This window comes from Haemaphysalis longicornis, unplaced genomic scaffold (genome assembly GCF_048455015.1).
Source record: "Haemaphysalis longicornis isolate Haplotype H1 unplaced genomic scaffold, Haemaphysalis longicornis Haplotype H1 scaffold_3, whole genome shotgun sequence".
Lineage (NCBI taxonomy): Eukaryota > Metazoa > Arthropoda > Arachnida > Ixodida > Ixodidae > Haemaphysalis > Haemaphysalis longicornis.
In genome coordinates, this window is record NW_027526335.1 from 112,413,743 (window position 1) to 112,429,764 (window position 16,022).

The 16,022-nt window shown below is 45.5% G+C and overlaps 1 protein-coding gene across 2 annotated transcripts in view; it reads left to right on the plus strand.

The window, feature by feature from the left end:
* Positions 1 to 16,022, plus strand: part of LOC144175017 (cell adhesion molecule Dscam1-like) — a 285,594-nt gene that overhangs the window by 136,020 nt on the left and 133,552 nt on the right. The gene's annotated exons all lie outside the window — the stretch shown is intronic.

Genomic DNA, 16,022 nt, shown 5'->3' on the forward strand with positions numbered 1-16,022 from the left:
TTATGACCTCAATCGAGCTATTTTTACATCGATTGGCAGTTGTTTGCCGCGTACGCCAAAGCAGACCGATCGCAGCGCAAGCTTAACAGAGCACGCGCCACAACATACACTGCGCACATATATTTATCTTAGGGGCAACATTTCTTGCACTGGAAAGGAAGAATTCATTGGGAAAAAGGGGGCAAATAACACCCGCGTTGAATAGTCGCTCGTCTGATAGACGATCCATTGGAGTGGTCGGGCTCCTTGTGGGCGTGGTACACCGATTCTCGCATGTCGGACGCCACATTCACGCTGACATACTTTCGGGACTGAAAGACGAAGTGCGGTCAATGACCCTTCAGCTCACTTCACAGCTGTAATTCATTCTTATCATTCCCTCGACCGACGTTCGTGACGTCCGAGCCTAAAGGAATATGGCAAAGGCTTGTTCGTCGAAGGTATTGACAGCAAGTCGCCATTCACTCGCATTTGCCCGGGCGTCGGGATATTCCCAAAAGTATGTTCTAATTGGCCAACATTTCCGCCACGAAAACTGATAGCCAATCTATGAGGACAATCTTGTGGCATTTTTTATGCCGGTATTTAAACATAATTCAAAACGCCGTCTCCGACCAACGCCAGTCTGCCTTTTCTGTTCTTGGCGGGAAGAGCGGACTTGTAGTTGGTTACATAATATGAAGTCACTTCAGAGAACTTGTTGCCGAGGAGAGGTTTCTACTACAGCAATAATAGTACTGTTTAAGTTTTTATTTGGGTTCAATTCATGCAAACGTGCTTGCACGTTTTTAGAGATCTGCATTTTAAGAAAGACCAGGTAAAGGGTTGTATGACAATGGCCCCAAGATAAAAAGGTGGTCCGGTTTGCCGAATCACGTTCCGGCAAGGAGCGGGCGCGTAACAGCGGAGCTTGTATTTGCGGCAGCTAGTTTCGTCGTGGGCGCTAAACATCGGTGACGGGCTGCCCCAGCTCCCGCTTCGGAGCGCCTTCCGAGTAGCGGCGATTATCGCCAATAAAAGCCGCTTTAACTAGCATCCTATCTCACGTATCTGGAAACTAACAAGTGGCCGGAAAAATGACTCAAGAATCTCTAAAAAATATATCTCATGGAAGGCAGTGAGGAATTACCGTTATAATTCGATTCAAAGCGTACCCTTTTTTTCATGATCACGATACCGAAAGTGAGGGGGTTCTTAAATTCGAAAAATTTAAATTTACCCATCGCCACTTTTTCCGCAGCCTTATCTCGAAGAAAACGGCGCCAAGAACCCTGTTTTATTTGGCAAACATTCGAAAGAGAAATAGGTACAGACAGTGAAACCCCGCCTTACGTCTAGTACTCTGTCACCTCCACTACCATTCGAGTCCTTTGTGCCACTTGGGCAACCGCTCTCAGTATTCTCGAGCACGCCGTTTTATGTTGCGTTGAATTGGTTTCTGATTGATAAATTTATCGATGACTTTGCCACAATGTCAAATTGGGCGCACTTCCATGCGTCTGAAATCCACCTTGCGATGGTTGCTTAGATTCGCATGGAAACTTTTTTCCAAATTTATTTCCCGAAAGTAGGAAAAGGGGCTTGGAATTTAGGCTGCTTAGAATCGAAAAAATACGGTAGTGATCGTGGTGTTAGATGGGTGCGATGAGGCCTCTTCAGCGCCATTCAGCAGTCACACGGTGCTTGGTAAAACGGCTATACAGCGTGCTGCAATGCGAATTTGGTTTTAAATTCTATTAGGTTTATGCCCTAGCATAAAATTGTATGACTGCTGGCATTTATTGCGCTAACTTATTCGAATCTAGCCTCAAGTGCAATTTAAATGCAGGCATATTTTAAACTTGACGAACGTAGGTTTAGCTGCCTAGGAAGCTCAAGCTGTCTCGCTGTGCGGTTATGGGTCAGAAATGAGAAAATTATGTGTCAACAATTGCACTTACAAAAAAAGCGTTGCTAGATGGTAAGATCTTCACGACATAGCTGGATGGCAAACCAGGGACGGCGTTTTGTGTCAAGCTAAGACGAGAGGCTTGCGGGGTTCGAGGTTGACTTTTTCACGCGAAATGAAGACATGAAACATGAAAACCACGTATCGGAGGCAGTACCCCACTAAAAAGACCCAAGAGAGAATCGTCATCATAAAGTTGGCGGTCGATGTCGTATACGTAGTTTCTGAATAGATTTTAGAGGCTTTCTATATTTGGACTGCGAACAGCAGCGCTGCATAAGCGTTGCATCTTTGAGCCTTGCTGACAAGAAATTTTCTTTTCTTGGCTGGTAATCTGTGATACTTTCTTGTTTGCGTGTTGTTCGATTTTATGCATTGTCGCGAACTTTATCTTTAGTCATGTGCGAAGCGATAAGTATCACTTGTTGAGTTCTTCCCATGCGCAGCTTGTGGTTGGGGGAGGTTCTTGTTTTCTTCATAAAATTCAGTTGTTAGTGCAGCATCGTCCTGTCTGTTTCTTTCCTTGTGTCTCCGTCTTCTTGGCTGGTTTTTAATCCCTAAATTCTCATTAAAGTCGGGTAAAAATAAAATCTAGGCAAACTTCATTTGCTCACCTACACAGTTACCAAGTTGGCAAACACTGTTGACAAAGACCCCCAAAATACACACAGAACTTTTCACTATCTATATAGAAATTGATTTACGAATTTTGAGAATAAGATATCTGTTAAGGAGACTTTTTAACTGCGATCCGGTGAAGTCGTCTTTCGGCTGCTTCCCTTATTTAATGGCGGAAACTTGCGAGTTTACCCTAGAGCTCCAGTTTTCAAAGGTCCGAACTTGCTTCTGGTTCATAAAAAAACATACAACAAAGCTAGGCGCGCAGTGATCCGGCATACGCGGCAGTGTGATTGGCCACATATTCCCCAGGGAGTTTGATTCTTCGCTGAACGTTAATGAATACGTCACTTATTTGTAGAAGCAGTCCCACCTGCTTCGCTTTTCTTCGACTGCCATGTTTGTGTGCGATTCGCCAGATTCCTATTCCAGCATAGTACTGTGATCGGTGATGCTGACTAGGAACCAAAATATTAGGTTGAGAAACGCACTTTCCTATCAAATATTGTCAATGACGTGCACTAAATGCAAGGTGCAATTGAAGGCGAACTAGCGAGGTGTGTCAGTTGATGTGCCCTTAACAACGGCGTGCTTAGCTAGCTAGCCATGTGCTCTAGCTGTCCGGCTGTGAAAACTAGTACGCACATCTGTGGAGAAAGTTCCAGAATCCCCGCACATCCAGCACTGAGGGAAAACTTGCAGGCTTTTCTATGGCGCCATGTTCCTCCGCCGCGCGTGTACCAACAGCAGGAACACGCAGCGCAGCCATGAAATATGTGAGGTATTCATAACAAGGCTACTGAGGTCACTGCTTGCTAACTGTAGTGATGATGTCAACAGCTCTCTGGTGCACATACTGGAGATGACACAAAAGCCTCCTTACGATCTCGTCCACTAACCAGCTCTTCTGATAAACAAAAAATGTTCCTCCTTCTTCTCCTTCTACTGCTCCGCCTCCTCATCCATTTACCCGCAAAGCTTTCTGTTTGTTAGAGCCAAATGGTGAACCATCTGGAGAAGAGATGTATAGTTACGCTGTACGCTACGCAAAAACTTTCATTTGACCGTTGACTTCTTACTGACAAGTGCACCCGGTATAAAGACAATGCACCACACGATAAACAATCCGTTCGAAGGCCTCCGCTACATCTTTGAAGATCCATTAATCTATTTACAATTTTTAGCAACCCCAGGGTATCTTTTTGAATATTGCCTAATTTTTATAAGATATTTAATTTTTTGCAAGATAATTTTTTGCAAGATATAAATTCTTATAAACACTAATAAATTCTTTGCGTGTTAATTTCGCGTAGTAAACCCAGAGATATTACAAAGAAAGAATCCTAGAGGCCATTAGCGTAATTTCAGGAAACGCGATTGAATGAAGAAGGGGAAATACGGTGGCAGTTGGAAAACGCGCTGTGAGACGTGGCCGATATGCAACAGTATCTAACATTTTTGTGATTTTTGCATCTCGCACATGACCAAAAAAATTTGCCCTTCCACTCTGTGAAGAAGGATGACCTGCAAAACAGGACGAAGTCTACAGTGTGCACGAAACACACTTATTGTAATTTGCGATGGAGCATACTTCCTAGCCAATTAGCTGAAAGGATCCAAGCTTTGTTCGTGTACATAAACATGGAGCTGCCTGCGTCCCTCCTGCGTCGTAAGCATCTTACGGTTTGTGTAAGGCCGGGTTCAGATTTTTGCCGCAACTCTCGTAATAACTTTACAGAATGACGTCATTTCACCTCTCAGCCAAGCGAACTGCGTGACATGCCGTTTTTTTACGTCCATAGATCACGATACGGCTTTTGAGCCGGTTGTCTGAACATAGCCTAACACATCAACCCAATCTGCTCTGCCACTAAGGCCTCCGGACAGGTTCCATTGGGCCGTTTCACGTCCGATTTCAAACCTCGCCCCAGAACAAGAGACATGCCATCCACCATCATGTGCGCACGCTTAGAAGTGACAGACGTAGTCGAAAATAACTCCTAAAAGCCCTCTGAAGAAGTGATACTGGCTCACGGTGGCGTTGCAAGCGGGCAAGTTGCTCTTCATCCGGGAGAGATTCGCCGCTACTCGACGAGCTGAACTTAAGGTGGTAACGGCGGCGCCAGCAGCTTTCCTTTGTTTATGCCCCCGTTCGCACGTGTGTTCGAGCCAACTCTTCAATACTTGCCCTTCTTCCTCCAAACGAACGGCATGCATCCGTGTCATAACGATTTAAAACCTGGAAGCCCTTAAGCTCCATTCTCAGGTACAAATATGTGGCGGCCCGCTCCCTTTCCCCCTCATAGGCGTCTTACTGCCTGTGTAACATGTCTGTGTAACACATCAACCCACTACCGAACCATGCGATTAAGGAGGACAGCCGACTAAGCGCACTGAGCCATGTAATTTCGACATCTAAATCTCCCACCAGCATAACAGGCATTTCATCGGTAGCGTCATGAAGCCCAGCTGTGTGTTCACGCCCCTGCGAGAATATCGCTTGGAAGGCCTTCCAACTCGAAAAAGAAATTTGGGCTCACGCCGGCGTTCCAACTGGGCAAGTTTCTATTCGACCGGGAAGGATTACCAGCTACGGGGCGAACTGGAATTTGAGCGGAAACGGCGGCGGTGGGTTTCGGTCGTTTCAGGGGGGAGCCCTTTGGCAGCCGTTACCTGGGCTTCGCGGGACCGGTGTCGGTTTATGTCCGCGTAGTGAGCAGGCGCAGGAGCGACGGAAGAAAAAAAAAAAACGGAGAGGAGCGTTTAGTGAAGGGTGAGGTAGAGTACGACACTTGCAGCTACGGCGTCATGTTTCTCACTGCCTTTCCGTCACACATGTCTCATGCGTCGCCACCAAGGGGCGCCCTACCCTGACACTTTCCCCACACGCTGTTCCATTCTCGGCTAATCCAAACCACGTGATGCTTGCGCGGGAGGTTCAAACACGATTTGAAACAACCTGCTCGCTGCTCCCTTGTGCTGGGCTAATCCTGACCACGTGACATTTGCGCGAGAGGTCACGATTTGCACGATTCAAACACGATTTGCAACATACTGGCCGGCGGCAGCGGCGCGCTGCGTGGTAGCAGCAGAGGAGCACACGTCGCCGTGCGTTCGCTGATCACGCGAACACCTCCTGCGACGCACCAAAAATGCGCTGTGACCGAGACGACTGCACCTCGCACTGCGCACAAATTTCATATAAGTGAGTATAGTAATGGTCTGTGCATTTTTGATGCCCATCCATGCTTCTATATATTTTTCGTAATCACCTGATAACCACCCTAACACCGTTAGCTGCCGACTGCGCAACTTGCCACAGGGGCATCGGTGGAGGCGAGAGGGGAAATAGTTGTGAAAGACGTGTCAGCGGTGGTGAGGAGGAGCCCCGCAGCGGCGCCGAGTAAATCGATGACACTGGAACGAAAACTGGGGGGGTTAGACATATACTGCTTTGCAGTAAAAAACTGTGGTCTTTGTGTTCATTTTCGAATGATCGCGCTGTTTGTGAAACATCAATAAAAAGAATTCACATCTGAGTTCTTATAAATTAACATCATGTCGCGCCTAATATCACACGCATGATCCTTGAAAAACTGTTGAAGATATGAACCACCCATTGCAGGACGTTTTCAAAGCGCCGCATGCTGCCAAGCCGAAAAGCCGTAAAGGAAAAGGAATGCAGCGAATGAAGCCGAAAAGGAATGCAGCGCTGTGTCTACTTTGTAAATGCCGGTTACTCTGGGACGCTCAGGAATCATCGCATAATTTAAAAAATTGCGATGTAACCACCAACGGCCGTTCGTGTAGGTGGGTACCTCATGGCGCATCAAAGCAGCTTCAGCCGCCGGCAGCCACCGCGGTTCTGATGATGGTGATGGTGATGATTATTAACGTTATCCCCTTTATAACGGGGAAATGACGTGTTGTTCAACCAAAGAAACTAATATATTTATGTTTTATACTCTTAGTTAAATTGCAGCGATGCTCTTAGGGCAGGCTCAAAATACTTTTTTTTTTTGTTACAGGCGGTAGCTCTCCTAGGCAATATTTCCCGCTCTGCTTTTCGTCAACCAGATTCTAATCTTCTTTTAGCCGCCTGGACTGCTCTAAAGTTAACTCCCCCGGTGCTACCCTTCAACCCCAGGGCTTCGCGGACCACACATACCCCATCATTTTCTGCATACTTCTACACAGAACTCTTAGTTTTCAAGCTACCTGGTCTAGCCTCAAAAAAGCAAAGCACTGCCCTTGAAATTATCGTAGAAATTTTTTTTCTGATGTCTTTCACTAATTGTCAGCTCCACGGCCGACGCTGCGGCCGGATTGGAAAGGCGCCTCTCCGCCGTCACCAGCGGAGAGGCGCATTCGGTAGGCCGGACCTGATTTCTTGTCAGCGGCGTTGGTATAAATAACAGAAGTATGTAAGATAGGAAAAAACGTGTTTACACGCTGTAATGCTCATAATGTGCCCATTTCGGGCTCAAAAACACCTTCAAACGCGCAAATTTCATAAACTACAAGAGTCCCTCAAGGTGTTTTGATAGCTGTACTCTGGACTGATGATAGTTTTATTTGCGCCAAAGCCTTAGGTTCTTTCTTTTCAACAACGAACTGTTTTAATATTTGTTCAGCTTGCTCACACTCGGGTAGTGTTTGCAAAGGGGAAAGCTGATCTCCTGAGCCAAGTACATATTAGGAGTCAGCGCAAATCTGATGGCTCAGTAAATATATAGTCACCTTTGCTTTTCTACACTAGTGGGTACAGATAATTGCCTGAGCAGCTGTCTTCTCTAGTAGTTGAGTGCTTATGTTATTGAGTTGAGCGCTTAAGTTATTGGAACACTTGTTCCAATTACTTATGACGGCACCTAATAAAATTTACTCTGGGTAACTTGCGGTGTCGGGAAAGCTATAAATTAAGGGCGTGCACAAAGCTGGTGCGGAAGACATCATTACGGTGAGTAAAGTTATCTAACCCAGATGTTCTGCCTTTTAGACCTAAATTAAAAACTTTACAATGTCCTGCCCATTTCCTCTTTTCGTGCACTCCCGAAACCTCTACTTTCCATCTATTTCCTTTATTTCAACTTTGTTCATTTTGCTGAATTCTAAGCCTTCCTCTTAATACAGTCTCCAAATATTTAGGCGATTTCACCCTGTGCATACTGCGTTAAGAAAGCAGCACGGAAAGTATCGGGGTATGAAGTAACCAGTGTGTCGAACTGAAAAAAATACCGGTTCGGTTAAGGTTCTGGTTCAGGCGAAATCATTTCATGCCGGTTCAGTTCCGGTTCGACAAAATCACGTGCCGAACCGGTTCGCGAACCGGTTCGATGAGTTGAATTATAACTGAAATTAGAAAAAAAAAACATTTAGTTGTTTAAAACGACAGTTAAATCAAAATACAAACAAAAAATCAAATTGCTGCTCTGTTCCTAAAGGGCTCGGGCGCACTTGCAAAGCAAACTTTAAACAATTACGAGATATTCGAAAAACAGATGAAGTATCGACGATTTACCACCTACTTTTTCGCCCAGACTTCATGTTGTCCTAGTGAATATTCATAAAGCCACCGCCAAGAGATATGAAGATGGGATATATTTTCTGCCCGTTCCTTTTTTGTTGAATCGCAATCGTCGCTATGGAATCGCCCATCACGTTAACCTTGAAGCCTTAAATTTAGGCCTGCGTACTGGCACGTTCAAGTCCCAGCGCTTAATACCAATGGCGCAATTTTTTTATATTTGTAACAAAACATAAAAATCCTACAACAGGCACATAAATACTACCAATTAATTACATTATTTGGTTACCGTGAATAATTTGTTAGCTGTCACCTTATCGAATGTTTTAGCCACACTTTTGTTAAAAGTAAGCTCTAGTTAAAGCTCAGACACTGCATTATTGCTCTGACCACTGCACTTCCTTTTGCGATAGTTACACCGGATGTGTGCGTTACAATCAGTGTGTCATCGTACCGCTTGACCCCGGCCATCGTTCCGTGAGCTACATTGCGGAATCTTATAACAGAATATGCTGTTAGAAAATGAAAGAGAAATTTGACGCACTGAGCATGAAATGGGACTTTTATGCGTAGACGCTCTTTAATTCGTCCACAGCAGTACCCCCTCCGGAACGAGTAGCAGTAGAAGTAATGTAGCGAGTTGGGCAGTCAGTACAAGTGCACTTTCGAAAAAAAGCAGCTCTGAAAGAGACAAAACTGCGTCAGCGGCAAACGGCTTAGCCACTGAGCAGCTCCTGTGGTCACACTTGTCAAGTATTAACAATTTGCAGCTGTCGGACCTTTTCAACAAATTACGAAATGCAAAATGTTGGCACACATCGGGTGCGGGCTTTCGCTGTTGCGCAGCGGTGCGATCCTGCAGCCTGATTGCTCCAATAAAGTCGCAGCTAGGGAAGGGCAAAGTCATTTTACATCCCCTGCAATCTGCCGAGAATGACATTTCGTTTCGTGAGCTTGCACTACGCTCGCGCTTCCAGCAGCAACAGACCATTGCTACATTGGTGCTCATTCATTTCCCCTGTTGTTACATAGAGCGGGATAGTGTTCAATTGTCTGGAGGGGAAAGTGCCTGAGCGGTGACGAAGTTGATGGTACGTGAAAGAGAAAAAGGCCTGAGTTGCATTGACTGTGGAATATCAACAACGAAGGGTCGAACCATTTCGGCATAAACCGGTAACCGTTATTTATTTTTTCGGTTCAGTTCCGGTTTGGGTTGAGCAGGCCAAAAAATAACGGTTCGGGTTCGGGTTCAGTTCCGGCAAAAATACCGGTTCAGTTCCGGTTTCCGCTTCGGTTCGGTTCTGGTTCGACACCCTGGAAGTAACACGAATAAATTTCTCCATTCAAACCTATCATAAATTCAAGAAATCAAACTTAAACTTTTGGTCTCTTCGTGACAATAAACGTATGAAAATTGTTACTGCACGAAAAAGGCTCCATAGGTTTCATGATAAAAATACGGCACAATTACACTAAAGACCATTAATATAATCGATGAATAGATATTCCAACACTTTCAAAGTAGCAGCGAAGAGCACTGTATAAAAAGTTTGAACCATGAAATGGTTTTTTCTCTACTCTCTTTAATATAACAAAAAATGCATCCATATTACGGTGCTCATATTTCTCCCCATTTTCATCACAGCTCAAATTGCCTCCTGTGCTTGAGTGGAAGAGGTGGTGTTATGTTCAAGCTAAAAGCAATATTACAACACAGAAGTACCTCTGTCATTTTATTCAACGACAGGAAATGCTGGACACCTCTTAGTGAACAAAAACCGGTCTCCAATTACGCAGATATATTTGGCGTTCGCCGCTAACGAGGGAGCGAGTGCCGGCACTTGAGCCAGAACTACGTAGCCTGTTTTCCTTAGGCGGCGCAACATAATTGGTCTCTGACGGCAATTCAGGCCATGCTACGTGATGGACGAGGCCGCAGACGCCGCATCAAATGTCGCGTGGAAGGAGGGTGCATGAGGGATCATCTTACAGCCGCCTGAGACGGTCAACGCTTCTTTGGCTCTGCTCTTACATCAAAATAAAAAGTTTGAATTACTGGGGCAATTTTTAGGGAGGCGAAGCAAATATATTACTCGGGAGATGTGATTCATGCACAAAAAACCGGCAAATTTTTTTACTTTGCGAAAATGCTCAGGCTCCTGGCAACAGCGCAGACAAGATGTCATTTTGAACCCATCCAACAATACAAACACAAAAACACGGAAATAAATAAGTGAACACCAACCCAATAAATGAGAACATAAAATAGATCCTGGGCAACAAAAAGCCTGTGAGATTTCGCTCATTGCTGAGTGACTACCGCTTGGTTAAAACGTTTCAGCCCCAAGCAGCCTAGTAGAAGGCCACGGGGAACGTACCGACGCAGTTGAGCAGCACACAAAAGGCAAGGAATGTAAGGGAAGAGCTTTATCACAAATATTCGCGACTAAGCATATTTTGTGGGTAGCTCAATATTGTAAACCTACCACAACGAAAGTGTGGCAAATACCAGAATATTTTGAGGAGGGAACTAAAATTCAAAGCTGCTCGGCCATAGTATCGAAAATGTGGACCCAGTGAGATTCATTGTCATGGCGGAATATTGTAATTTCTATTCCAGCATAACCACTGACGATCTGTTGGGTGGTATGTGGGAGACAGCAACAACAAAAAAAAAAGGCTGACGATTACGACAATCCCTAATGCGATATTTGAACGCAGCGCAAACTGCAGTCTTCTCGGTAACGGGGCTTAGCTGCTACGTTTCAGGAAGTGATCGCGTCATCAGCAAACGCGAGACAGCGCCCGCTATACTGTCGTGTTCTCTCATAGCGTGTCGCCACCGGGGAGCATGTCTCGCGCGGGATAGACACACCGCACTCACCTTTAAACTCGCCGTGATTTTCACCTCCGCACTTCTGTTCGCTCTATCTTCGGTATCCGCTACGTTATCTCGGTTGCAAGAAGGCCGAGGGCCACGGACGACGCGAAACCTCAAGAGCGGGCGCTTAAGAGCTGCGCTGTAAAAATGGCAGATGGCAGGCGGACAATTGCAATATATAGGTTGTGTGCCCAATCAGCCATTTACATTTGGTATGATCCGCCTTGTTGTCAACGACATTTCTCTGTAATTGCTTATCGGTGTGCTTGCTAGCCAGTATTACTCTGATCTCGCCTGCGTCGTCTGCAATATCCTCGGTGCAAAGAAGCCGTCGATGACTTTTAATGCGCAGCATGAGTCCAACGTTAGGTTTTTAAAATGGGAAAAAAGGCGCCCCATCAGATCCCCGTAGTTGAAAAATTGAGGCGAAAACCTGCCATTAAAACACTCGTCTACTTGGAACGCAGGTATGCGGCGGCTTAGAGGGGCCAGAAAGCAAAATAAAAGTTTGCTTCATTATAGCGGCTTCCTTGTCCCGGTAACCATCACAACAATTTTATTTCCAACTTCAAACAAATAACCGAGATAACAATGAAAAGAGATGAACTAGTAGTGAATCCCTCGGTACTTCCCGCGGTTTCTCTATGACGTCACGAAATCTTGTTTGTGCGATTGGTGGCCACCAACTTAAGCCACCCCTAAGAAACGTGACTGGGAATTGTGGTCGGGCCTCTATTTCAATTTGTCGTATCACTTCAATTTTAACGCACAGTTAACACACGGATAACTATATTTAGTGCGGGTTCATATAACTTTAGTCCTGCCCATAATACGTACCTTTAGAGGGAAATGTCAGTTGTTCAACGTTTCTGCCACGTTTTAGCCAAAACATGTCTTTCGCGATGTTAATAGAGCTTGGTGAGTTACCAGAGGCTACTGGGCAAAGTTGTATTTTGCCTTCATGACTCGTTTAGCTTCCCCATTCGATCGGACGCGTCATGTTGCTGTGAACACGGGTATGAGCCAGGCTCTCGTCGCCATGCGCCTGCTTTACGCTCCCATTCCCGGCAAGCGTGATTATGGGCCGGGCTTACGTCCCCATTGGGTACGACGGATCACGCCACTCAAAGCAAAAGGGTGATGAGAAGGTCGAAACGTAACTAGCGTTAATGGTGAGGGGGATGGGCAGTCGGCGCAGCGGCTGACCTATTCCGACCCCTCCGCCAAGTGCTGTGTGTTGACCAAAGCACACGGAGGCAGCGCCTCTTTGGTTTCCCGGAAAGGAAAAATCACACACAAGGCAGGTGTCCCGACCTTTGATCTAAAGCTGGTTCAACAAACGTTTAAAAAGATGGTTGGTACTTTTTCGCGGGCCACCTAAACGTGAAAGTTATAATCTGTCCCTCTGGCTCTCGACTTGACCACCCGGAAAGGACAGTTGAAAGAATGCGTAAAGACAAAGTACGGATAGAAACGACGGCTTCAAGCTACTAAAACTGCTGCCATAGGTCACACATGTCCACTTACTAGACGCAAATGAAACTTCAGGTGTATTTTGAGGCCAATACGACCAATGAGACCAATACTACCAGTGTTCTTTTAACGAAGAATGCACGAAGGATTGGTTCTTACGATACAAGATGAAAAAGAAACGCCTTAAAAGTGGTGTCCAAGACAGGCGAGAAAGACGACACAAAAACAAAAGAGTTCCAGCTCGAGCCGCGCCGAGCACCACAGAAACGAAAATCCCGATAGGTGGCGCGCGAACAGTCCAAAGTTGCGAACTGAAAAAACCTCAATGGCAATCATCATAAGAGCCTTTAGAGAGGACAGGAAGAGCGTGAGGACACCGTTTACTGCCATGGGCGAAAGAACACTTCTGTGTAGCGACGATGTTTTCAGCTAAGCAAGCAGATTTGTCGCCAATTTTCAATCTATCGAATCAGCTGCCTGTCTGGAGAAACTGTACGCGGATGCCTTGAAACGTTCTTCCTTGTGCGCACAATATCCCCACTCCGTATGCGAAATTTTAAGGGGAGGGTCCCGCACGTAACGCGGTGGTATGTGCGGTCCTCGTGCACTCTCCATCCACAACAGTCACATCCGTTTCAGGCAAACGGCTTTTCTTAACTAAATTGCTGATTTGACTTCCCGCACATTTTGCCTTTTACCAGCCGAAAAAGTGAACAAGGGGGTTTAGTTTACTTGATGGATATTGCAATGAGTCATATTGGGCATAGGGCAAAACGTTTGAAATGCAAAACAGGGGTATTGCGCCATGCGCCGACATATGCTGCCGCGTATATGGTTACAAGCTGTTTAGCTGGCAGTTACGTCTCTGTCATTTGCGTTCTTGACTTGGAATGTTCATCTGAGAGCGCCTGAAAACAAATTCATGGGCTTAGCTGTTGCTCTAACAGAGGTGTCCTGTGGTATGTGCTATGTCGTTTATTGCACAGTCATACACATGGTATCTTGACCCTACAGACACTGAGGAGCATACTTGTCGCAAAGTACCTCAACAACTCCGATCAGCTTTGCAATGTGCCTCGGTACGCTCAATGGAATCGTGTGTGGCACAAAGCGAGACGAAAACAGCACAAACTCAGTTTTGGTGGGCTTAACATCCGAGATAAAATGCATGGCATTCCCGCGTTCTTCGCAGTCTTTATGTCATTTCAGTGCCTATACCGGAGCATTTACTGGGTCATTTGATCTTAGCAAGTGGGCAGGCTGCAAGAATATATACGCCTATATGTACCCTCGCATTTTTGACTGCGTGCATGCAACTTGAACAGCAGGGACCTCAGAATTGGGAGCGCTATTGGCACGGTACTTGCGTAATCAAAGTCGAGCCCGTGGGCATACGCGTGGCAATAAATGGCGCTGGCGCAGGAAGTATCCAGCTCCCAATCAATAAAAACTTCTTGTCGACTGTTCATATCTGATGGGCAGAGAGGCACTCAACGAAGTTCCATAAATGCGGTATTCTTTTGTATACCTTAAGGCGCCATGAAAAGACGACCCAGAGTCAGTACTGCTGTCGTCCACTGAAAAGAAAGATGACGGAAAGGCAAAGAGTGAGGTCGATCTCTGAGTAAATATTGGGCAGTTCTGGTTAAAAAGGCGAAGTGTTCGTGAGGTCTTTATTTTCGCCACTTTTTTTTTTGCCACTGTTACTTTCTCAATTTTCTCAAAATGCGATATCGTAAAGCGGGTTTATACTCCGCCAATCCACCGCCAAGAAACTTGTACCTGGTGGCCCAGTTTGGTGAACTATGCCTCCACACATTCGGTCATAGCATCATGAGCAATCGGGTCGAACACAGCGCCTTAGCAGCGTCGACTGACTGAGCATATGCCATTACCCTTTGCCCAGTAGGCATTTCGACAAGCGTGTTCTACATGAGGCACGTGGAGACGATGCAAATTGAACTGCAATATCGAATCGAACGGAGGGAGCAAAACGAATAATGCGTTCTTACTCACGCAGTAATCCGATATGCGTGTTTGGGACTAAGTATTCCTACTTACCCTAATGAGTTTTCTTGTGTTTGAGCACACCGGCAGCACTGTTCATTTCCGCGCTTTATTGGAACATACACCATTGCTTAGTAGGGTCGTTCCAAAAATTGCGTAAAATGAGCAAGCAAATGACGATGGCGGTCATTCTAACTTGCATTTTCCGAATAGATAAACTGTTCCGAGCCAGTTCAAACTTTCGGGCAGGGTCTGAAGCCAAATGACTTTTCCATTAGCATTCGTTCATAAAGGCCCCTTCTGCATTCGGATAAAGAGTCTTAATGCCAAAGCTTCATAGATACGTCTGATATTACAGTTTTTAGTGTTCGCCCACAAGGTTGCTTTATCTCATATCGGAATTCGCTGCATATACGAAAGCTGGTGAGAGAATTTGTAGACGGAAATGCTTGCTCTGAAGCGAAATTTAATTCACTGCCGTTAAATTATAATTACCCTGGAACCTGGCTGCAGTCCAAGAAGTGGACGAAACAAAACACGTTTCTCTGTGATTTGCAACTGCGGCACACTTCCATATAATAGGCTGAATAGAACTTCGAAAGACCAGAGCTTTATGCTAACGAACACATATGGGCGTGGCCGTTCCCTTCCCTCAGTGTACTGACCGCCGCCAAAATTCAACAACATTTATATCTCCTGTGTTCGCTGCGGAATTATGAAAAAGAAGAAAAATTCGGCGAAAAGTTAGACTTGTTAGCGGCCAATCGGGGTATACGTTTTTTTGGGGACAGTTTTTAGAGAACAAGCCTCGTAAAGCCGTTTATGGTAGCCGTACTTATTCGGTAGACGGCTATGTATTGATAGTAGGCAGGAGTTCTGTAAGCTGCGTTTTACAGCACCTCACAGGCGTTGTAAAGAAGACATGGCAGCTCTGCACATCTGGGAAAGTTTTTCTCGTGTTTATGTTTGCAGGTCGCAGGGATACATTTGTAAATTGGTGCATTTTCGCTATCCTGTGTGCCTTGTTCAATCTCGTCTGACTACCTTCCGTTGTCCTACAGAAGGGCTATTTTGACATTTTAATGACTACACCGCGGCGTCGCTTCATTGTTTGGGTAAATCTTGACTCAGAGAAAGGACAAAGTGCTGTTTTGCGCATGTGGCCACTCATGGCTATTATATGCCGTCAACGACAAATAAGAATATAGTAGGATCGCTGAGTCCTTGGTCGGATAATAATTGTTCAATATGTGGCACTGTGTGTCCCGCTGCACCAGAACTGCACTAGCACGAAAAAAGAGAACAGAGAAAATAATGTATTTTAAGGTCCCTTAATAAACGGAACGTTTTTTTCTCTATTGAAATGCCCACGCGTTGTGAATGTTGCTTTACGACACGTCGTGCACCACACGCCATACGACCCTGCAGCACTGGAAACGTTCAACCTATATAACATTCCTGGCCATGCTGGCATCATGAATTACCAGATTGGTAAGAATAGACATTAAATCAACGTTTGACTGTAGAACTGTTAGGTTGACTGACGCTGTCATATATCTCAGGTTTTA